Source organism: Podarcis pityusensis, assembly GCF_964106645.2.
Source record: "Podarcis pityusensis genome assembly, chromosome: 7".
Lineage (NCBI taxonomy): Eukaryota > Metazoa > Chordata > Lepidosauria > Squamata > Lacertidae > Podarcis > Podarcis pityusensis.
Genome location: NC_138031.1, coordinates 76,287,773 through 76,312,415, shown reverse-complemented (window position 1 = coordinate 76,312,415; position 24,643 = coordinate 76,287,773). Strand labels below are relative to the sequence as shown.

At 41.0% G+C, this 24,643-nt stretch overlaps 2 long non-coding RNA genes across 2 annotated transcripts in view; one reads left to right on the top strand and one right to left on the bottom strand.

Moving 5' to 3' along the window:
- The window catches only part of LOC308482128, a 12,582-nt gene extending 9,835 nt beyond the window's left edge, over window positions 1–2,747 (bottom strand). The window contains exon 1 of the long non-coding RNA XR_013989064.1: window positions 2,681–2,747. This is a non-coding gene — a long non-coding RNA (uncharacterized lncRNA). The remainder of the gene's footprint in view (window positions 1–2,680) is intronic.
- On the top strand, window positions 2,035–24,643 carry LOC308482175. Its single transcript, XR_013989116.1, has 3 exons — window positions 2,035–2,453; window positions 20,140–20,267; window positions 23,367–24,643. It is a non-coding gene; the product is annotated as an uncharacterized lncRNA (long non-coding RNA).

Below are 24,643 nucleotides of genomic sequence, written 5' to 3'. Positions count from 1 at the left end.
TTTTTTAGCTCAAATGATTGTTCTTGGGTGCAAAATACATGCGACACAGTATCAATTGCAAACAAACACAGCCCACTGTTCTGCTGCTTTGCAGAAAATGTTGAGTCCTAAAGAGGTCAGTGGTGGACACAAGGAACAAGAAGGCAGCCGTTCATATGGTTTATGACAAGCTGTAAAAAAATAAGTAAAAAAAAAATGTGAAGGATGCTAGATAGCCTTGACGTGAAATGGGATGTCTGGATTTAAAATCTGTCATGGAGAAGGTTAAGGCTAATAGTTAATGGGATGTGAAAGCAATGTGTCCTGACAAGTACGTGCATAAGAGGCCTGACCGTTTCCTGGATCCTTGTGTTTTGCAAAATAAATTCTGAACACATTGCGCAACGTTCTCTCCTCGTGTGCTAAATCCAATAATATGCATGACTCCCCATCCCCACCATGACACTGTTGAGCTATTAGAGGTATTTTATCCATCATTTGAAGGACTTCAATACCCTGATCCATCTTTACAACAATCCCTGAGAGGTCAGTCGTTGCTGAGTCCTTGTGTTATAGCGGAGGAGCTGGGGCTGAGATAGGTATGGCTTGCTCATGGCAGCCAAATGAGTTTATTTAACTGGGACCAAATTCTCCTGTATTGCTCCTGTACCACAATATTAGATCTCTTTGAAGATACATCACTGGCTGCTGCTGGCAGGGCAAAGAAATGTGGGGAAATTACTTATGTTGGTCTGACTGGATGTTGGGAGAGCAGACCTTAATATGGGGACTACCAGATTTAGTGTCACATTTAGTTCTGGTTTCAGGAACAAACAACAGAAAAGTCAAGATAAAAAACCTATAGATAAAAAATGCTTTCCACCTTTGCCTAATGGCTATAGTATCCCCCCAAAAAAATGCATTTGCTATGTTTATACAAGCTTGTGATAAGAGTAGAATTTGACCTCTTCATAAACACAAAAAATAAAAAGAAGGATACAAAAAAATATTAAAATGTAAAAGGTACAAGTGAGAACAGAATCTTTTGATTCAAAATCTGCAGATGGCTGAACCCATGAATTGTAATATTGTGATAATAGTCATATATCAGCAACATGTATAAAATTGTGAACCCCAGACACATTTTGGCTTGGATAGCTTCCCTCAATGGTATTATACAGTGGTACCTTGGTCGTCGAATGTAATCTGTTCCGGAAGACCGTTCAACTTCTGAAAATGTTTGACAACCGAGGTTCAAAGGGCGGTCTCCAAAGTCAATGGAGAAAATTTAAAAACCATGCAGCAGAAGCTGTTTAACTTCTGAGGCGCGTTCGAAACTGAAAGCAATTACTTCCGAGTTTTCAGTGTTCGAAAACCAAAACGTTTGGCTTTGAGGCACTCAAAAACCGAGGTACCACTGTACTTGTACAGAAATTCCTTATGCATGGGTTTAAGGTCCCAAAACACTACTCTTGCAGATAACAAGTTGAATAGTAGTAATTGTTGTTACTATTTTCTTCAGTCTTCAATCAATATGCAAATGTGGGATCCAATAATATGTGGTTCATGTCATAGTATATCCTTCATTTATAGTTTTGGATCTCTGGTGTACAGTTGGGGATATTTTCTCTTCATTCTAGTTTGTTCTGCTTTCAGGGCCAGATTCATGCTGTCACTGGGCCCAAACTCTTAACAGACAATGGGGGTTCAGGGCCATATCCTCCCCCCCATCAGAGGTCCTCTGTGGCACACGTGAGGTAACATGTGGCCCAAAGCATGTGCATGTGCATTTGTCAATGGTGGTATTTCATAGATCCAGTCTCAATTCTGGAACAATATCATACTGGGAACTTCCATATACAGTGGTACCTTGGTTTAAGAATGGCTTAGTTTATGAACAACTTGGATTAAGAATGCTGCAAACCTGGAAATAGGTGTTTCGGTTTGTGAACTTTGCCTTGGAAGCAGAACATGTTCCACTTCCTGGTGAGTGTGTTCCAAATTGAATCCCCCACTGCTATGGGAAAGTCTTGGTTTAAGAAGGCTTTGGTTTAAGAACGGACTTCCGGAACTGATTAAGTTCGTAAACCGAGGTACCACTTGTGGCGTTCGTATGGAGCCCCCGGTCGTCTCACAGACTATTGACCAGTACACCACTAATCCGCTGCCACCAACCAGGTCCTCCCTGGTAAATCACTTAGTCTCAGTCAGGTTCTTAAGTTAACAAAGAAGAGCGTAGTTTATTGCAGACACAAATAAACTTTAACTGCATTCCAAACGTTGTTACTCTTTACCTTCTTAGTCTTATTTTTATCCTGCCTCTAACTCTTCTACCTCCCCTCACTCATGAACCAACTGCACTAACTGTCTCTCTAATTCCAACTGTCTGCCAACTGCTTTCCCAACTGCCTTTTCCCAACCAACCAACTCAAACCAATCAACTCAAACCTTGGGCTAAGCCCTTTTATAAACAGGTAGGCGCTGCCTCTGGATTTTCTATTGGTCTACCTATTAACTCCTTCTCTCCCCCTGTACAGACATTTTCAAAAGAACGGGCAAACACCACACCACTGTACTTGACAAGCAGTGGTCTGTAAACCATTTATTTATAGACACATACATACATACATACCGCCCTGTACCCGGAGGTCTCAGGGCAGCTCACAGAAAAACCATAGAGATGTAGCAAAACATGCCTTACCATTCTACCCTGCATGTGTTTCATGAAACTCCATTTCCGTTGCACTTCAGCTCATTTTCCATGAAAAATAACGTAGAATGTTGTCTGTGGAAGGAAAGCAACAACCAATCACTGGATTGATTTCTGTTCTGGACATTTGGGGGGGGGGAATGAGCAAACACTGACAATTTCTGCTCCTGTTTCTGTTTTTGTAACTATTTTCATACATCCCTAGTGGACATAAGGGATCCTTCTAAATTAACACAAATAGCTCTAAAACAAAACAATGCTGAATTAAAAATGTAGATGTGCTTGCATGGTATAAAATGTAACACATGGGCATGCAATTAGAATATCAAAGAATTTATAACTCATATTTAGAAGGAGGGGATGTAGAGAGCCATCTGGGATGTATTTGATGCCGTCTGCATTCAAAAATAAATTATAAAATTCAGGCTTGCATTAAGCAGTTTTTACCAGTTGGATAGGGAAAGGCATTTCATCCTTCAAAACAATAAAGCCTTCTCATTAATATTCATTAAGATAATGAAGCATGGATACCTTGCAATGCTCTAGTTGTCTGCTTGGGTAATTGCATTTGTTCACAAATGATGGGACTTAAAATGAACATAGTAGCTTTCATTACTCTCTTGTATTCCGAGTTTTGATAGGTATATACATCTATAGAAAGACATCTAGAATGCTCTGTGAGTAAGCATTCAGAATTGTTAAGTTGAAGGAGGCTGAGTCAATATTTGATGTTATTACAAAAGCAGGCAGTGTGAGATTAGCCAGCTGGACAAGGGATGCATCATCTGATAAGTCTTGTTTTACCTAAGGCAAACTTAAGCCAACTGTTTTTCGAGTGGATACTTAAAAATCATATCCATTTAATCTCTGTTATTAACTTATCAAAAAGGGAGACACTAACATTTTATTTAATCTCCCTCAGTGTTTTTCCATTGTTCCTGCAGATCAGTTTGCCCCTCTCTTGACTCTCAATGCACCATCACATCCACCCCATTTAAAGCACCATCACAGCACATTGTCACTAAGAATCATGGGAACTGTAGTCTGTGAAGGGTGCTGAGGTTTATAGCTGTGTGAGGTCAGCATCCTTAGCAAACCACAGTTCCTAGGATTCTCCTTGACTGTTAAAGAAAACTGCCTGACATAGTTCTTTCCTTTCTCAAGGGATGGGAAACATTTCTGTGTTCCCTGTAGAATAAGCTGGAGCCAGTGAGGATTACAACATTTTTGGAAGTCAGTTGTATATTATAGCTGATTCTGTACCATTATAGTTGATACTATATGGCCATTATCACATTGAAATGGAGAGGACTTCTGAAAAAGCAATTTGTAACCAAATTCCAGGTTCCTTTTTTGTTGCTAGAAGCAAAAATAATCTGAGAAAATGCAAGATTTCTAAATTAGCAATGCAGAATGGAGTTTGTTTCCTATTGGTTCTTTCCCATGAAACTTGGTCTACAGGTGGTGTGATAAAGAAACAACAACACACATTCTCAGTATTAAGAGATTTTGAATCAATGATCTAACTGTCATTGGCTTAATTTGGAATTGGCTCAGTAGCCACGATCTTTCTCTTCAGTTGCTTAGAAATAAGCTTGTCTGTTCAATCCTGGTTCATGATATCAGTGCATGAACACTGACAGTGTCAGTACAGCACATAAGAACGATATAACATTCAAGTTTCAAAAGAACTTTCAGTTTGAAATGGAGGCGTAATATAATCTTCCTGCAAATAACACCCTTCCTTTGTTGTTTTTGCAGCCACCATTGACTCCATAGTCCTTGTGATAGTCATAGCGACACTCCTGGGTCTTTTGCCAGCTGCCATATTCCCCTGCCTCCGCCCCCCAGACATCAAATTGAGGGCAATGCCTTTTGCTACTGAGACAAAATAAAAGATGGTTGCCAGCAGTAAGACTAGTGGAAAGCCCCTGTATTTTAGTTCCCTTTCATGTCCCTTGAAAAAGCCCCCATTGCGTCCTTCTACTTTGCACCCTGTGTATGTGGGTGGTGGCAATGAGGTTATGGATTTCAGTCCAACCATATCCTCCAGGGAATTACTAGTCATGGTACACAGCCACTTTGAAATTCAATGCTCCATGCATTCCGCCAAAGAAAAAAAGTCCACCCTCTATGAATAAAAGCTTTAGAATTTCACAGGGGACAAGCGGTCCTGATTGCTTACTGAAGCAAAAGCTGCTTAGTTGGGTGGTGTGGTCATATAATTCGCAAGTTAAAATAAATATATATATGTGTGTGCATGTAGTTTCATAGTGATCGATATGAGTATCATCTATAATAAGAGACAACCATTAAATAACTTTTGTTCACGTGCCTACAACATACTCTGGTCAGCCTGAACATTGACCGCCCATGTACAGAATGTTGTTTTACAACATCTTACAATGGGAAATGATGCTCAATTCATAACATAGCAGCTGAGCAATTGCATTCTAAAAGGTAAAGGACCCCTGACAGTTAAGTCCAGTTGCGAACGACTCTGGGGTTGCGGCGCTCATCTCGCTTTACTGGTCGAGGGAGCCGACGTTTGTCCACAGACAGTTTTTCCAGGTCATGTGGCCAGCATGACGAACCAGAGCAGCGCACAGAAACGCCATTTACCTTCCCGCCAGAGTGGTACCTATTTATCTACTTACACTTTGACATGCTTTCGGACTACTAGGTTGGCAGGAGCTGAGGCAGAGCAATGGGAGCTCACCCTGTCTCAGGGATTTGAACTGCCGACCTTCTGATCGGCAAGCCCAAGAGGCTCAATGGTTTAGACCACAGCGCCACCTGCATCGCAATTGCATTCTAAACCAGGTAATAATGAATGTGAGCAACATCTTTAATTATATTGGAGGAACAGGAGAACAGTTCGATCCCAGTGGTGAAGCTAGAAGGGAAATCTTGGCCAACTGGTGAGATCCTAGTGTGTGCTGGGTGCTTGCAATGATTTTGGGAAGAGATTGAACTTTTTGTGATCCAGCAAAGCACTGTTCCTTTTGCATCTCCCCATGGGGAACTAAACTGTTTCCACTGTTTTTTAACTGTTAGATCATTTCAGGACATAAGGCTTCTTCAGACAACTGGAGCATTATCCTATCTCACAAATAATATTTTGAGGTCACTCAGACAAAAGTGTGACACAAATTTAAAGTCATATGAAACGATTGTGGCAATTTTGGAAAGGAATCTGGAGTGATTTGATGTGCAAACTCCGTACTCACCTTTGCGAAAGCAACTATAGGCACAAAATATTGCAGGCAAAAACATATTTGACAGGGGGGCTTATTTTTTATTATATTGTGAAGCAAATCCAATTCCAAACTATGATTTTTCTTGATTAATACCCTAATGTGTTTACTAGCACCTTGTATTGCTCGCCTGGCATTGTATATCTTATTTGTCCCTTTCTACTGTTTCCACTCTTGCTATGTTTATTGTTCTTTAGTGTACTTAAATTGCTTTTTCCTTCTATAGCTCAGCTGTTATATTTGTTCTGTCACTACAGTAATTGTTTATTTCTTTTTCGGGCTTACTTTTAAATTTTTTAATAAAAAGTTTTAACACATACCAAACATTAGAGAAAGAAGCAAAGTATACAGTTTGCTAGAAGTTTGAGTTACTTATAAAAGCTCGAAGAGATTAATATAACCTTTGCATCTAAATGCTGTAATGCTCATGCATTCTTGTAGCTGGTTTTTTATTTTAATAAAAATACCATTCTGATATTTTGAAGTTGGTTTAAGACCCTGACTTATTCTGGAATAATGGTAACCATAGATTCTCAGAGACCAACTACATATTACATTAATAAAGTGTTTCCCAAACTTGGGCCTCCAACTTGGGGTCTCCAGTCCAAAAACAGCTGGAGACCCAAGTTTGCGAAACCCCAGTGTAGGTGACTGAGACACAGTACATGAGAGGGGAGGTTTAAGCTTTCATTCCCAGCTGTGAACTGGGTACCAAAGGTAAAAAAGTAAAGGTAAAGGACCCCTGGACAGTTAAGTCCAGTCAAAGGCAACTATGGGGTTGTGGTGCTCCTCTTGCTTCAGGCCGAGGGAGCCAGTGTTTGTCCGCAGACAGCTTCCTGGGTAATGTGGCCAGCAGGACTAAACTGCTTCTTGCACAACAGAACACCATGACGGAAACCAGAGCGCACAGGAAGGCCGTTTACCTTCCTGCCACAGCAGTACCTATTTATCTACTTGCACTGGCGTGCTTTCAAACTGCTAGGTTGGCTACCAAGTGTTCCATCTGCATGCAGCAGTTATAAAGAACAACAATAGCTACAACCTGCCTGCAATTAGTGTCGTTTGGAGTTTTAACACTCCTGCTAATTGTTATGCAGAGGAGTGAGTCTCACCCAGATCACAGCCGGGGAGAGAAGTCTTAAACCACCCCCTCCCCATGTACTTGCAGTGCCAAACAAAATTGGGCAGGCTGGCCCATCATCTGGTATTAATTAAAACAAAACTACATCATAATTGCTCATCATGTTGTTAATGCAATCCCAATTCTAATTGGGATGTACTGGGAAACTATAGTTAACTGACAATTTTCAGAATTAATCAAGGTGCACTTAGAAGGGGCAGGAAAAAGGGCATACAGACTCACAAATTGGATATTTCAATTTATTAAGCCAAGAAAAACATGTCTAAAAAACACCACAAAACATTTAACCAAGGACATGTTGGACACAGGTAGGATAACCATTTATTTTTATTTATTTATGGGGGGGGGGGATAACACATAATAGCTGATTCTGTCCTCAGTTATACATAGCCTCAATTCTGTTGACACCAACGGGAATTGAGTAAAAGGCATTGGCTACAAAATTTCAGGTTCTCATTGGCCTAGCCAGTCCTCCTCCTTGCCCTTTATAGAAGTTATTTTTGTTTCTGTATGTGCATAACTTGTATCTAATGGAGAGGGATTGGCTAGGAAGGAATATGGGAGGCACTCATACACTTGCACATCTGCCTTTTGTCAGGGGGCAAAAAGAGGTTTCTCTTGAGTCCTGTGGGAATTTCCTGCATATGGACACAGCAGTAGAAGTGGATTCAGTATGTACAATTACATAAAAAAGTCTAAAGAGAAAGTTGTATTTCTGTATTGTTATAAGAAAAATACTGCTCCTTTTGCCTTATGGCAGGCATCCCCAAATTCGGCCCTCCAGGTGTTTTGGGACTACAACTCCCATCATCCCTAGCTAACAGGACCAGTGGTCAGGGATGATGGGGATTGTAGTCCCAAAACACCTGGCAGGCCGAGTTCGGGGATGCCTGCCTTATGGGGTATTTCAGAGCCCATACAGAATCCTTAAGTAGGTTCTCTATCGGAGGGAGAATATTGAGAAGCAAGGCAGCTAGTAAGCCTGATCTTTATTAAACTGTTGCAACAGGGTGCTCACAAGCAGGAGTCAGGAGGGACCCAGAACAATATATAGGAGTGCAAACTCCTATATAGACATTTGAAATTGCCTCCTCTGTAGCTCAAGACCACCCCCCAAAACATCATACATACATCACTGAAGGAGCGGTCTACAACAGAAAACCTGTCTGCCAGGATACTTGATAATGGTCACTGCTTCTACCTCAGCATCCTGGCCATTCCTTTGACATGGTAAATAGTTGAGTTCCGGAATCTCTTACATATATTGATAGTTTGCTCAGCTTAACAGATACTTGCCAGACTGTATTTGCAAAGGGAAGTGTAAGCCCCTGCACTCCGAAGACAGCTAGAAAGCTTTTCCCATTTCCTTCCTCCTTGCAAGGAAATATTTGAGGTCAATCTGGGAGAGTCAGAATGGCTTCAGGATTGCTCTGCTGTACTGTTTCAGACACTATACTTATGCATGTGTGTTTGCCTTGTCCATTTATAAACATATGAATTATAGATATGAGACCTTAGAATTCCTGTAACATATATTATCCACCCTTTCGTTCCAGTAAGTAACATGCACTTTGTTCGAAAGCAACCATTTCTGTGATAGCCCTCAAATATTCCAGATTGGGGAAAGTTTTTTTAGAAATGTGTCCCTTCTATCTTGTAAAGGGTGATCATTTTTGTAACTCTTCCTCTTTCTGGAATTGTTTATTCTCTTAAGTGGTTGTTTAAGAGTAACTGATAGAGAAACCTTGTAGCAGGCTTCTGGAATTCAGCCTTTAAAAGAGGGTATGAAAGACAAACCATCAAGGCCACTCAAAATAGCAACTTCCATGCTTTGCTCAGGATCAATTTGTTAAAAGACTTGGCAAGGGATGTTAAGTGGGATGCACAATTGTTTAATGACAGAGCTAGGGTTGGGCAGACAATTTTGGTTCTCTGTGTCTCTCATTTTTCCAATCTTAAATTCAGTTCTCCACACTTTTACAGTAATTTGCAATTATTATTTTTTAAAATGCTCATAATATCTGTCAATCTTGGGTGCCCTGCATAGTTCATAGCTTCTCTGAGTTATTCAAGCCCCTTCACCACGGCAGGGCAGTGATCCAGCATCTTAAAAAGCAGAGACATCACCTTGCCAAAAAAGGTCCATATAGTAAAAGCTATGGTTTTCCCAGTAGTGATGTATGGAAGTGAGAGCTGGACCATAAAGAAGGCTAATCGCCGAAGAATTGATGCTTTTGAATTATGGTGCTGGAGGAGACTCTTGAGAGTTCCATGGACTGCAAGAAGATCAAACCTATCCATTCTTCAGGAAATCAGCCCTGAGTGCTCACTGGAAGGACAGATCCTGAAGCTGAGGCTCCAATACTTTGGCCACCTCATGAGAAGAGAAGACTCCCTGGAAAAGACCCTGATGTTGGGAAAGATGGAGGGCACAAGGAGAAGGGGACAACAGAGGACCAGATGGTTGGATAGTGTTCTCGAAGCTACCAGCATGAGTTTGACCAAACTGTGGGAGGCAGTGGAAGACAGACGTGCCTGGTGTGCTCTGGTCCATGGGGTCATGAAGAGTCGGACACGACTAAACGACTAAGCAATAAAAACAACAATATCTGTCAACATTTTAGTGTACATTTTTCTAATATACACATTTGTGTATGGTATTTGCCTAATATACACAATTTTTTAATGCAAAGCAATTTCTCCTAATGTAATGCAGCTTGTGTTTTTTTCACCAATGTATGTATTTTTGTGCATACTTTTCCCTAATATATGCATTTTTATGCATGGTACCTGGGCCGAGAATTGCATTGCAAAATTTGGTTGTCTATGTTCTGGTTCGCATATCACTTTGCAAAGTGCAAACTTGGTACGTTCACCTTTAAGGGCAAACATAATTGAATCTCTCACCCCCCCCCCCATCCCTAGCACAGAACTTGAGCTTTGCTCACAAAGGACTCCCAATTCAATCCCTAGCTTCTCTTGTAAAATAAGGTCCAGGTAGCAGGTGTTATGAAATATCTCTACCTGAGTTCTTGAAGAGATGTTGCCAAGAGAGTAAACAATGCTAGGCTAGATGGAAAGTCTGACCTGATATGAGACAGTTTCCTATGTTTGCTGTTCCTTCCTTAGGTTATATCTGGCTAATAATAATAATTTAATAATAATTTAATATTTATACCTTGCTCATCTGGCTGGGTTTCACAGATGCAGATGCTGGGTCTTTGCTTTGTCATCCTTCAGAGCAACACGAGAAAACCTGCTTTGGGGCGACATCTGACCCCTTGAGCTTTTGGAGAGGTAGGGTGAAATGTTTTAATTAAGTATATTGGATTAAATTAATGAATAGCAGAGGCCAGCTCCCCATTTTCAAATCTTCACTTTGATGGAATGCAGATGTAGCTGTCACAAATCGTTCGTCTGATGGGAAAAGCCAAACGCTTCCTATAATGATGGCTTATTAAAGCCTAAAGATATTCAGATAGCCAGGTTTGGAAAATCAACATTGCAGACTTGATAATTGGAGGATGCTATATTGTTACAAAGCGTCTTTTCCAAGCTTAGTGGCTGCTCCAATGCAAATTATCTGTGAAGTCCGGAGCAGGGAGATAAATTGTCCCAGCTACTCCCGACACTGCCAGTCTATTAGTATTTGTAAGCACAGCCACTCATTTGAGAGTATAATTGGAAAGAAAATGATGACAAATTAGTTTGAATTGGACTGTACATAATGATTAAACAATGCCTTGCTTATATTTGGAACTTAAAATTAAGGGGGTTTAAAGATTATTTATTTATTTTGCATGTTCAAATGAAAAGCCAGATGAATAAGGATTGGTCATTATAAATCTTTCTGGAAAGCAGAACAGATGGGAGAAGGAGTTAAATTATGCTGAGCCAGAAAAGGGCTATAATGGATAAAGCAGAAATTAACTATCCAAACCCCTTTCCCCCTTCATAAATCTTATCCAAGATTTGTTTCAGTTTGTCCTGGTGAAGATCGAAGTTTGGTTTGCAAATGGAAATAAGTTAGCAAACATGAATGTTCTGTAGCATCAGCAGAAGGGCGTGGTCAGTTTTCCGTTTTGAGCTCCTCTCGAATTGTTAGAGAATATTTGGGCACTGTTGAAGAAAGCAATAGGCTTGGCATCTACATTTTCCACTGCTCCTTAGTCGACCGCTTTCTTCACCAATATGACTTTAAAATGACTTCCATTCAATATTAAGTGAGTCGAAAGAAGAGAATTTATGAGAAAAGTTTAAAAAATGTGAAAACGACAACACCTGTCCAAAGAATAATCTGGAAAATGCCCCTTTCATGTTACCACCCACAAATAGCTTGGACAATTTTGACAGAGTTTCCTCCCCCCATATCCCTAGTTTATATATGTAAACAGTTAAAGACCAGAAAAGAAAAAGTGAAAACTTCCCTATTGACTCTCCATCTTCTCAAAATGAAATGCTTTTCTAAGGCTTACACATTCAGCTGCAAGACACCAAATGATCAAGCAATGAAAAAATCAAGTAGTGTGAGTATGTGTATGTGAAGCAACCTGATGTGACTGGTTACAGAGAGAGAAATGGGTGGGATAGCTTAATCTACCCCAGGCCCAAAGCTCTAGCCAAGGCAGGCATCCCTAAACCTGGCCCTTTTGGGACTACAATTCCCATCATCCCTGACCTGTTAGCGAGGGATGATGGGAGTTGTAGTCCCAAAACATCTGGAGGACCGAGTTTGGGGGTGCCTGAGCCAGGGAGTGGCTGATCAGTGATATGGCTTCCTGGCATCAGTGAGGATGCAGTACATGTGGGTGCTATCTTCTTTTCTCAGAAGAGGTCCCAACAGCTCATGTCACCACCACAGGGCATTCATGATTTGGATGATTGGATGTTAATATTCGTTGATATATTTAGTGTGAGCAGGGTGACTGCTTATCAGCCTGAGGCAGTCTTGGCTGAAGGACATTTCTCCAACAACCTTGGCGGATTTGGGAGTTGGTTTTGTGCTCCTCGGAGTCCACCTCTCCCAGGGCTCACTCCCTTTGTGGAGCCTACAGTCATTAAAAGGCCAAGCCTTGTGCCTGGACACAGGTACTTCTTCTATGGTTTCCCACCTGCTGTTTTTCTATCACTATTTGACCAGTGAAGTCAGTTGGAAAGCACTGTGTTCCTTGGGCTCAGTTGGCTACTCCTGCTAAAGCAATGCATCTGAGCAATTTTAAAAGAAACTGCTTAAAAAGAATTGAGACAAGCAACATTTATCACAGGACACATTCCTAGGGTAGCCTTGAATTTTACCTAATGTGAAGCTCAAGACAAATGTAGAAGTTCCTGTTCTTTGAAAACTTTGAGGCAGGCTAAAGGAGTTTTGACGAGACAAGCAAAATCTCTACTTAGGAGCAACCAACCTATTCACGCCATGACCAGCCATTTGAATTTTATATTTATTTTGCAGAATCCCAAAGCCTTAAGTTTAATTTCAGATAAGAATTTTCACTCTTTCGAGGGAAAATTTTTGTCATGTAATTCAACACTTTTACAAGATACAGTCAAAGTATGCAGACACAGCTGGAGCGGCTGTTGAGCACAAGATCGTAAATGCAATCTGGAATTAAGCAGAACATATTGGACTTGTGTACTCTTATTCAGAAATCACCCACCGGACCATGTGTGTGCTATGCACCAACAGCGTGGGCGGTCGAGAGGCAATCTGAAACACATTATTTGGCAACCTCTTGGTATTAGAGAATTGTGCTCAAGTGCCATAAACATTATAGGATCCGAGCCAGAACTATATTTGCTACATGATGTTTCAGCAGTACATGGAATTAAAATGTCTGTCAGGGAACAGATTGCAACAGAGCCTTGTTATTGCTAAGAAATTGATCTTTAGAAAGCTTAGGAAAACAATCTTTTTGTGATCTAGTTTTTACTGACTGGTGCACTGTCGGGAAAGAAATTGTGTCAGACATTTTGTTTACATAAGCTTCATGACAACGTTGATGAATTGTGTGGTGTGGGTAAAATCATGTTGGACATATATACTTGATTTAATTCTCTGCTCAGACATGATGTTTACCAGGTGTTGTTGGGCAGCGCGTTACTCCCTAACCTATCCACCTTAGCAAGTCTGTTTTGAGGAGAAAATGGAACAATCCTTAAAAATGCTACTGCAACTTCCTTAAAGGAGGGACATGACATTATAATGTTCTTGGAGGAAAGGTGGTATCCAGTTAGTAATTAAAATGATGTTCTCTTAAATAAATGAAACCCAAAGGTGCTTTACAGTACCTATAGTTGCCAAGAATGAAATGCTGATTGAAACTTGTGAAGATGCTAGCACTGAAGACATATTAGATTTATATTCTTATATATTTTATATGAAAGAAAATTGTAAACATTTGAAAACATTTGTAGGTTTGAACTGAAATGCTTTGTAATGTGAAAATAAGGAACTGATTTACATATAAGAAGGTGGTTTTTTTATTTAAAGAAGATATAAGGTAAAGAAGTGACTATAGAAATGCGAGAATTTATTAAAAATATGTTTGGAAGTCAGAAAGAGGGAGGGAAGGAAGTTGATGCTCTGCCTGAGCAATGCTTTATGTTATAGATTTGTGTAATGAAATGTAATTAAATATGGAAAACTCAATGAAAATCATTTTTTTTATATAAAAAAGATGTATATTCTTATCTACAGCACGTTTCATGCATTACTAATCTGAAGAGTTTCCACATACATACATAATAGGAATGTGGCTGTGATGGAGTCTCTGGGCCTTCAACGTCCATGTGTTTGCATGGATGCCAGTTCCTGAGCAGGTGCATAGGTGCTGCACATTTGGACCACCGATTGTGTGACAACCTTGATGACAGTTGTCACAGTCTGTACCTTTTGCATTTCCTTCCCTTCTGACATGGTTTCTTACCCTCCACCTCAACCATGTGCCTCCACACTTGCTAAAGACAATACTTCATCCATCTGATGAAGTGGGATCTAGTTGATGAACGCTTATGCCAAAATACATTGATGAGACTCAAAGGAGTCATGATAACCTTGGTAGTTTTTGATGCAGCAAACAGCTATTCCTCTGGACATCATTCCTTCCTGTTACTTTTCCTCAGCACAGTTATTAAACCATGTTTGTTCACCTGCTCACAAACTGCATGATGAGCACTTGTCTTCCTTATTTCTTTCTTCATCCCCCCCCACCCATTGACAATTAGCAAATAATGAAGGGGCCTCTAAAGCAGACAACCTATGGATGTAAGATCAGCCATGAGATGGTTCAGATGTGATAGCCAATAGTTTGCTCTTATAAATAATGGTGTGTTCATGGTGTGATGCGGCAGTATAATAGACAAAATAAGAATAATCTGGTTTGCCCCTGTTGTTGCACTAGATGGTCGAAAAAGAAGGTAAAGGACCCCTGGACGCTTAAGTCCAGTCAAAGGCAACTATGGGGTTTTGGCACTCATCTCGCTTTCAGGCTGAGGGAGCTGGCATTTGTTCACAGACAGCTTTCTGGGTCATGTGGCCAGCATGGCTAAACCGCTTCTGGCACAATGGAACACTGTGACAGAAGCCAGATCGCACAGAAATGCTGTTTAGCTTTCTGCCACAGCGGTACCTATTTATCTACTTGCCCTGGCATGCTTTCAAGCTGCTAGGTTGGCAGGAGCTGGGACAGAGCAACGGGAGCTCACTCCATTGCGGGGATTTGAACCGTTGACCTTCTGATCGGTAGGTCCAAGAGGCTCAGTGGTTTAGCCCACAGCACCACCCTTGCACACTAGATGGACCTTTCTCTGATCCAGTGAAGCTCTTCTTATGTTCTTAGAAATCCATGAGCTAAACACATTGAGCCATGTGTTGTGGTCTGCTGGTCATGTGTTGTGGTCTGCTAGGTACCTGATAATGTTCATCTCATTTTAGCAAGTAGGGAGCAAAAACTGGAGGTTTATCGAGACCCAACTGGGTCACCATCTAATGCTCATGGGCTGTATTTAGTTTGGTTCAGAAGCAGCTCACCTGACGTTGCACAGTGGGTCATTGTTGCTTACTGGGAATGGGGAATTGGTGGTCAGTGTAGCACACTGGAAGAGGTGCTGGAACATAACACACTTGGAAAAAAGAATCCTTTACAGTTTCCCCCATTTGGGGTGACTTTCATTCAGCCACTCAAGTTTGGCATGCTGCTGCCACTGATACCCCATCCCACCCCTCAATTTCCTATTTCTTTTTTAATGCTGCTTGCAAAACTTCAGTGGTAGTTTTCTCCACTCCATCATATGCACACTAAATCACGTAAAATGCCATGGAAGGGGCTGCAGGAGCCAATTTGGATAAGTCCGCTTACCCTAAACAGTTAGGCAGCATTGCGGCCTAGCCATGGGCACCATGTCAGTGATCCTTAAAAGGACTTTGGGCCTGCCTGCGGCTTGGTTCATGTGTTGCGTAAGCCCATTACATCTGCTATTAAAGATAAAGGGACCCCTGACCGTTAGTCCAGTTGCGGACGACTCTGGGGTTGCGCGCTCATCTCGCTTTACTGGCCGAGGAAGCTGGCGTACAGCTTCTGGGTCATGTGGCCAGCATGACTAAGCCGCTTCTGGCGTACCAGAGCAGCACACGGAAATGCAATTTACCTTCCCACCAGAGTGGTACCTATTTATCTACTTGCACTGAGTGCTTTCGAACTGCTAGGTTGGCAGGAGCAGGGACTGAGCAACGGGAGATCACCCCATCATGGGGATTTGAACCACCGACCTTCTGATCGGCAAGCCCTAGGCTCCTCAGTTTAACCCACAGCGCCACCCACGTCCACATATGCTATTACCCTGTGTCAAATGTCAGTATCTTACAGAGCTTTGTAACTATCGGGGCAGGTGCCAGAATTTTTGGACAGCGGTTGCTTCAGAGGAAACAATAGCTGTGTTTTTCCCTTTCTATAGTTCAAATGATTGTTTGTTTTGAGAAATGCTGTATTTTCACATTCCCAGGAGCCACATTCTGTTCTAATGGATGTGTGCTTTTTCATAAACCAACAGACAGTCCTGGGATTGTGGAATTTATAGTTAATGAGTTAGACAGGAGAGTAGTTAAGCACATCATCCATGGTTGTACACACACGTAACAACTTCTCCCCCCCCCAAAAAAAAAAATATTAACCTTTCCCTAGCTGCCATCAGCACATCAATAGATCTTAAGACTACAGCTGCATTCACATTACTCTGGGTGCAGCTTGCTTCTGCTGCTGGTGTTCAAAGCCAAATGTACACAGCATTAGCCCCAATCCATATGTATCCTTCAGCTTCTTGGGAAATACTCCTGTCTGGTGCATTTTCCCTTAACCCAGCTTCCATCCAATTGAAAAATGGAAGCCATGAGGTGCGTCCATTTCAGATAACTGTTGCACACGCATAGATGCCAACTTGGAGTTAATTGGAGTTAGACATGGGGAAACAAATCAGGATATTGGCACTGGGGGACGACCTCCCCACCCCTTGTGCATGGCAGCCTCAGAATATGACTTGAAAGGAAGCAAAGGGAAATGACCTTGTCGCATTTCAATCTAGCGATCTGTGCATAGCTTACCTCTCATTTTCTGGACACTGCTGTGACCTCTACCAGCAGCTGTGTGTAGTCACTAGCTCATGCCCTCTTTCTGTCATATGCAGGGAGGGTTAGTGACTCTTCGTGAATTGGTGCAGCTCTCAGCAGTGAGGGGTGGGTGGGTGGGTGGGTGGGTGTGCGCGCGCATGTGCGTGTGTGGTGCAAAAAACCACAACAAAACAGAATAGGATTATTATTTTTTTGCAAAGGAGACAAAGACAGAAAACAAACAGATTCACCCGTGCCTAAGGACAGGAAACACTCCATGAACTCAAGCCATGCCTACAGCTACCTTGTAGAAGAGAAATATTTTAATTGAAATAAGCATGGTTTTCCTTCACATTTTATTATACCACATCAGTCCACACATGTATTTGTTTTAAGTTTTTAAAATCCACTACTTTGGGATTACTACTATGTCATTATTCATTTTGAATAGTTACAATCTGCCCTTCATTCACATGCAGAGAGAGGCAGGCAGCCCAGAGAATCTGATTTTGGAGTACCAAATGGTTAATCATGCCAGTTTACTCTTGTATCTTTTTTTTACCACCATGAGAGCCACCATTTAAATTTTCTTTCTGGGATGCCAAAATGTCTGGGGCTGTTGTCTCCTTTTCTATAGACTTCTGGTAAAATCAAGCTTGAATCCATTTGAGAAGTAATAAAAAAACATTGGGTTTTTTTTTTCTTTCTTTCTTTCTTTCAGAAAACACCCACATTTTCTACAATTATTTAGTGACAAATAATGAACAAGAGACTTTTTAATGATAGCATATGTGTGTGTGTGGGGGGGGAGAGAGAGAGAGAGAGAGAGAGAGAGAGAGAGAGAGAGAGAATTTGTATGTATGTGTGCATATATATCTATATCTGTATCTATATCCATACCTATATCTATCTATCCAGTTGTACCTTGGAAGTCGAACGGAATCTGTTCCGGGAGTCTGTTCGACTTCCAAAACGTTCGGAAACTAAAGCGCAGCTTCTGATTGGCTGCAGGAAGCTCCTGTAGCCAATTGGAAGCCACTGAAGACCTGTCAGACGTTCGACTCCCAAAAATAGTTCGCAAACCAGAACAGTCACTTCTGGGTTTGCGGCATTTGGGAACCAAAACATTCAACTTGCAAGGCGTTCGGGATCCAAGGTATGACTGTATACCTACGCAGTAATTTTAGTTTTTAATCGTAATCTTTAGAATTCAGATGGATTAGCATCTAAACAAATAGGTAAGCAATAAACATATAAATTGCATTAATTTAATATAATTTTTCACTGTAGCCTTTGTGAAAGGGATGTTGGATAACATGAATTTTAAATAAGGATGGAGAAAGATCACCTTTCATTAATGCTTATTAAAGGGCTTTACTTTCCAGTATCACTGAAGTGCTTTATTCTGTGGCATCCTTACATATCACCACTTAATATGACCCACCCATCTTATCATTGTCCTACAAAGGTTATTATTGTGCATTTGAATGTTTACATTTAGCTGTGGTTACTGGATTTTGACAGCAGATGGAGCAAATAGCCTGCCATTTTTATGCATATATTTTGGAGAGTGTTTCTGTCTGCTCATTTCAGTCTCTTGAAATATTGTAATTAATTTTAATGTCACGACACCGTCTCGTAGCTCTGTGTGGGGATGAGAATCAACATCTTAAAGAAACCCATTGCTACTGAAGCAGCATTTGGCATTTCCCACCTCTGTAAACAATTTCCTATCATATAAGGTATAACGACTGTAGTAATAAATGTGGGAATAGTCATAATTGTAATAGCAGTGATGGTTGTACTTTCAACAGCAGTAGTAAAATGCCACACAGAAACTGCTAGTAAGTAAATAGTCAAGCTCAGTGTGGTAGCCATACCAGAGTCAAAAGCTTCAAAGGACAAGGAGGATCCTTGGGTCAACTGATTCCTCTTGACTTGGCGGTTACTTTTCTACTCTTTGTAGCCATTTGTAATCTTTAACAGCAAGCCAGTGTGTTGGAAAAATGGAGTCACTCTGGTCAAGAGAAATGAGCTAAGGCAGAAATATCTCTGAACATTTTGTTCCTGACAACAACAGGAAACTCTTTCAACCACAAAGTAACTGATGGAGCTTGTTGTCAAGCCAAGGTGTCAAAAGCTGAAGCTTGAAAACTGAAGTGTCAGCAGAAAGAAATTAGATTATGGTCACTACAGACCATACAGCAAAGGAATCAGAAAGGGCTAAGCAGTGACAGAGAAATGCAGTTATCGGAGCCAACTCCTAGGGGCTGAGCTCCCTTTGCCCGCCCGCTCCCAATAAATTATTTGAGGGGCCAAGACAGACAGATGCCAACAATGTGATGAAATTTCACTTATTATCTCACTTATTTATTTACAATGTTTATTTTATCTAACATATTTATGTACCAACTTTCAACCAATGGTTACAGAAACAACACAAGTGGGTTCCATGTTTTTATCATCACTGTTGTAAAAACAGTTTTTTCTTCCCTGGATTAAATACTGTACATATTTGGATACCACCAGCACATCTGTTCCACATAGTGCAAATTGAATGTAGAATACACACACCAAAAAAATGCCAGTGATTGTGCATTTTCATATTCAGCTTTGGAGCATGTGCACGATGAACGGGGCATTTTGTCCATTGCCCAGTCAATTTTGCATCAGTCCCCCATGTGACTTTGGACGACATGCAGACTGAAGGAGACAATGTCAGTAGGATAATTACAGTGGTACCTCTGGTTACGAACTAAATTAGTTCCGGAGGTCTGTTCTTAACCTGAAACTGTCCTTAACCTGAGGTACCACTTTAGCTAATGGGGGCCTCCTGCTGCCGCCGTGCTGCCACCAAGCGATTTCTGTTCTCATCCTGAGGTAAAGTTCTTAACCCGAGGTACTACTTCCGAGTAAGCGGAGTCTGTAACCCAAAGTGTTTGTAACCCGAGGTGTTTGTAACTTGAGGTACCACTATATATACTTTGGTCAGTCTCTGTATTCAGTTTCTGGACAAGCTTATTGGCCAGGCGGCATACAAAACTGACATTAGGATCATGTGTGCTAGGCAATGTATGAACAATTTCCTAACATCTGCTGGTGACTATCCATATCTGGCCACGTATGAAACTCTTGGTGCAGTGAATGTGTGCACATTCTCTATTCAACTCACATCACCTCAAACATATTCACTTTATTGCCACAACAGATGACTTTAGAAATCAAAACCCAAAAAACAAATGGGTTGCCTGATTTACTATTACATGGTTTCTATTCATAAAGATTCTCTATTAAGCACCTGATTTCTCTCTCTGTTTTCTAGAGATAATTCCAGCTTCTTGCAGTTCCTTAAAATATTTTTTTAAGAAATAAAAAACCATGGCATCAAATTAGGAGCTTCATAACCATTTTCTTCTCCTTTTCTTAAGCAATGCTGATTCTTTGTTGCCAGTGAGAGCTGTGTTCAAAAGCAAGATGCCTCACACCAGCAGCTGATCTCGCTGCAGGAATATAGAGATGTTGCCATACCAAAAACTCATTACCTGCCGGCAGACACTATTAAACCTCAGGAGGAGAAAGGTAACAACATTGTTGTAGCCAATTTAAAAATAATAACAGTGCTACCTAGAGTGGCTTTTTTTAAAACAACAACAACAACATCTACGAAAAATGTAGTGATTTTACGTACTATATATTAGCGCAGAATTTCACCATAGGTATCAATGGTAAAAAAGCAACCCTATATATTATTCATTTGAAAACAGCAAGAAATAAAATATAAGTCCTCCTTTTAAACTACACAAACACTAGACTACACACACAGCCCAAAGTCTCCTCTAGCCAGAAATACACTGAGTGTGGCTCTCTAGGTACTTTACAACATTTACAGATCTCTTGCCTCTAAAATATTATCAACCTTAATCCTATGAAAATTAGAAACATTTTAATGCTTTTTTATATAAAAAATAGAAATAATAGAAATACCTGTTTCCTCCAGCCTTAACCAGCACCTAGAAATAAATACTGTGGAGAGCAAATAGGATTTTACCATATACAAACCTAATTCCTCCTTGATGCTTGGCATACTGTTACACACGTTGTATATGCCAACTTGGTACTTTCCAGATGTTCTTGGATGATATCTCCCATCAGTCCCATCCACTACAACATGGTGAGAGTTGCAGTACAAAATATCTGAAACAGACCAGGTTGGGACAGGCTGAGTTATACATTTGTGGACCCAAACAAGGCACGAAGAACAAACACAAGTTAAGTGATGGATGAGAAATGGCTGCAACTTTGTTTGGCTACAAAGAAGTAAGTTTGGCTTGACATGGCATGGGCATGGATCCATTCATCAGGCTGCACGTCTGATGGTCACTATTCTCCTGCCAGACTGTTTCCCAGGTCCTCCGATGGCTGGGAATGACCTGATCTGTTTTGGGGTCCATGGTGGCATGTGCTGATTCTGGTGGTCCTCATTTTGTCAGGAAATTATGGCTTGTCAGCCTCCAAGCTAGATTTTGGACAGTAATGACCCCCTTTCAAGATCCATTAAGGGGATAATCTCTGGATGAAGCAGGGAGCCCTTTCCCTGCTTATCCCATCCCAGTACATTTCTGAGTGCAATTCAAAGTGTTGGTGCTGACCTTTAAAGCCATAAACAGCCTCGGCCCAGTATACCTGAAGGAGCATCTCCACCCCCATCGTTCAGCCTGGACACTGAGGTCCAGCTCCAAGGGCCTTCTGGCAGTTCCCTCACTGCAAGAAGTGAGGTTATAGGGAACCAGGCAGAGGGCCTTCTTGGTAGTGGCGCCTGCCCTGTGGAATGCCCTCCCATCAGATCTCAAGGGAATAAACAGCTATGTGACTTTTAGAGGACATCTGAAGGCAGCACTGTTTAGGGAAGTTTTTAATGTTTGATGTTTTATCGCATTTTTTAACATTCTTTTGGGATCCAACCAGAGTGGCTGGGAAAGCCCAGTCAGATGGGTGGGGTATTATTATTATTATTATTATTATTATTATTATTATTATCCCAATACATTTCCCACCAGAATAAGTTGTGACAAAACTAAATGTACCTTGTAAACATCCCCTGCTACGAGGAAGATGGAAACCCCACAGAACCAATGCCGGGCTGCCTACAGATAAAATGCCTCCCCAGTCAGCAACTGACTGAGATCCACAGTAATATTGTGTATCAAATTCCCTGAGGCAAGAACAACTTTCAACCTTCAACTAACAACAGATGAGAGTAGGTGGGGAAGATGGAAGTCACAAAGAAACTGAAGTGAGGCAACCTGGCTGGTTCTCCTTTTATGCTCTAGGAGTGAACCACAGCTGGGGGTTTCGTCTATGTGGTCTGCCTCTTGACCCCACTGCCGGGGAGCCCAGGAAGCCTTTCTGTTTTCTCCAGTGGTTCAAATCCGCTCCAAAAGTCTTTGTGTGGTAAGCCAGAAGGTATAGCTGGCGTCACTGTGGCCAAATGGGAAAGTGGCTTGGCTCCCCTCTTCCAACCTGTATGGGACCACAGAGAGGCATCTCCAGTTATTTGGGGATAAAAGGATTTGCAGTGTAAGCTCCTCCTTTTGAAAGGAATATACCTTGGGAATTGGGTCTCTGTTATGTTTGGGCATCTGTGTGAAGAACCCGCCCGCCATACAGTGGTACCTCGGGTTAAGTACTTAATTCCTTCCGGAGGTCCGTACTTAACCTGAAACTGTACTTAACCTGAAGCACCACTTTAGCTAATGGGGCCTCCTGCTGCTGCCGCGCAGCCGGAGCATGATTTCTGTTCTCATCCTGAAGCAAAGTTCTTAAACTGAAGCACTATTTCGTGGTTAGCGGAGTCTGTAACCTAAAGCGCATGTAACCTGAAGCGTATGTATCCCGAGGTACCACTGTATTATGTTGTGTGTGTTGTGGAGAGGAACATGCCCTTACCATATGAAGCGGAATACCTCCTTGATAAATATCAACTGGCAAACTCACATGCGTACTGCAGTAAATTATGTCTTGGTAAATTTTCATTTGTACAAACCCAACGTATAATCTGACTATGTGGCGAAATATCTTTTACCAAACATCAAGTGCAGATGTGAGGTAAAATGTGTCTCTCTTTAACCCTTTAGTGGCTGTATAAATATGGCTTTGGAATAAAATAAGCCCAAGAAAGCCGTACAAATAAAATATCAGGTGGGCAATATTAGGCATTTGCAAGTAAAAATGTCATCAAATAATAAATGTAATGTTTACATGTTACTAACAAGATATCAGACCGACATAAAATACATCAGATTTCAGGTTAGTGAGTTTGGGCATGATCTCTTCAATTGAAGCAAGACTACCAGAAGAAGTATTGATATAAATTTTATTACCTGTGTAGTACACACATTTTTGAAAGAAAAGGCCGTATAACTTGGAAAGTTGCTTTTGTGTGGTTTCATGATATCACAGAGATATAAATGAGTATCAGAAATTGAGAGAGAGTACGCAAATATTTACTTCAGCTTTGTTTTCTGATTTGTCCTCCGAATAAAGGTCAGTCAAGTTTATTTATAATACCCGAAGTGTCCAACTATGCTACTTTGCCTGACACGTTAAGTTCAGGATTTTATAAAATAAAATAAAATAAAATAAAAGATACTAATAATAATCATTTATTATCTTTTGCAGCAGCATTCGAGGAGGGTGGGGAAGATAAAACTGACATCTTAGGAAATCTGAAGAAGCAGCTCGGGAGAAACATGAAGTAAATATAGTGCATTAGAAGTGATATCAAAATGAGGAAGACAAGGGGAGGCTATAGGTCTACGAGTCTGACCTTTCTGCGAGGGAAAACAGTTCTTTAGTCTTTGATTAAGCTCAGCGAGAGAAGGAACACTTGAGCAGGTTATGAACTCCTCCAAGGTGGCAGCCGGCGTAAGAAGGGGAGGCCATGCTGAACAAATTTGATTAACTTCTTTGAGAACCTGATGGCGAAAGCTGACAGTACTGAAACAAGAGACAATTGATTCTGAAAGCTTCTTAAAAAGCCAAAAAGAGGGGGAAACAATTAGTGTGGGATTTAACACCAGAGCGCACTGGCAAATGAATAGAGGAGCTGCGTTACCAGACAAATGGTAATAGAACATAAACGGTTCCACTTTGGTTTCTGCTATTTGAGTATGAAACTGAAAAAAAAATGTATACAGAGAAGCACACCTAGCCTGTGTGAAGTCAGTGGACTATCTACACAAATACCTGAAATCAATATATTTGGGCATATTATAGATGTGTTATAGAAATTCAAATATAGAATATATCTCAAATATAGAATAAATGGCTAAAATATTACAGGAGAGCAATCCAAAAGCCATTTTGTCTTTCCTAAAGACTCTAAATATTTCCTCTGCCTCCTTAATCCCCCTTGCCTGAGGTAGGCAGGCAGACAGCAATCAGGGGAAGTTCCTGAAGGGATTCCTCTCCTATATCTATTAACCTCTTTTGTTTTAATTGTCATAGTTTGCCCAGATGCTCTGCATTAAGGGATGGTTGAGGGTATCGTGACTGTCTTATCAAATGCTAATGTTTTGGAACTATGTAAAACTGCAGATGGTGACAGCAGCCACGAAATTAAAAGACGCCTGCTTCCTGGGAGAAAAGCAATGACAAACCTAGACAGCATCTTAAAAAGTAGAGACATCACCTTGCCAACAAAGGTCTGTATAGTTGAAGCTATGGTTTTCCCAGTAGTGATGTATGAAAGTGAGAGCTGGACCATAAAGAAGGCTGATCACTGAAGAATTGATGCTTTTGAATTATGGTGCTGGAGGAGACTCTTGAGAGTCCCATGGACTGCAAGAAGATCAAACCTATCCATTCTCAAGGAAATCATCCCTGAGTGCTCACTGGAAGGACAGATCATGAAGCTGAGGCTCCAATACTTTGGTCAACTCATGAGAAGAGAAGAC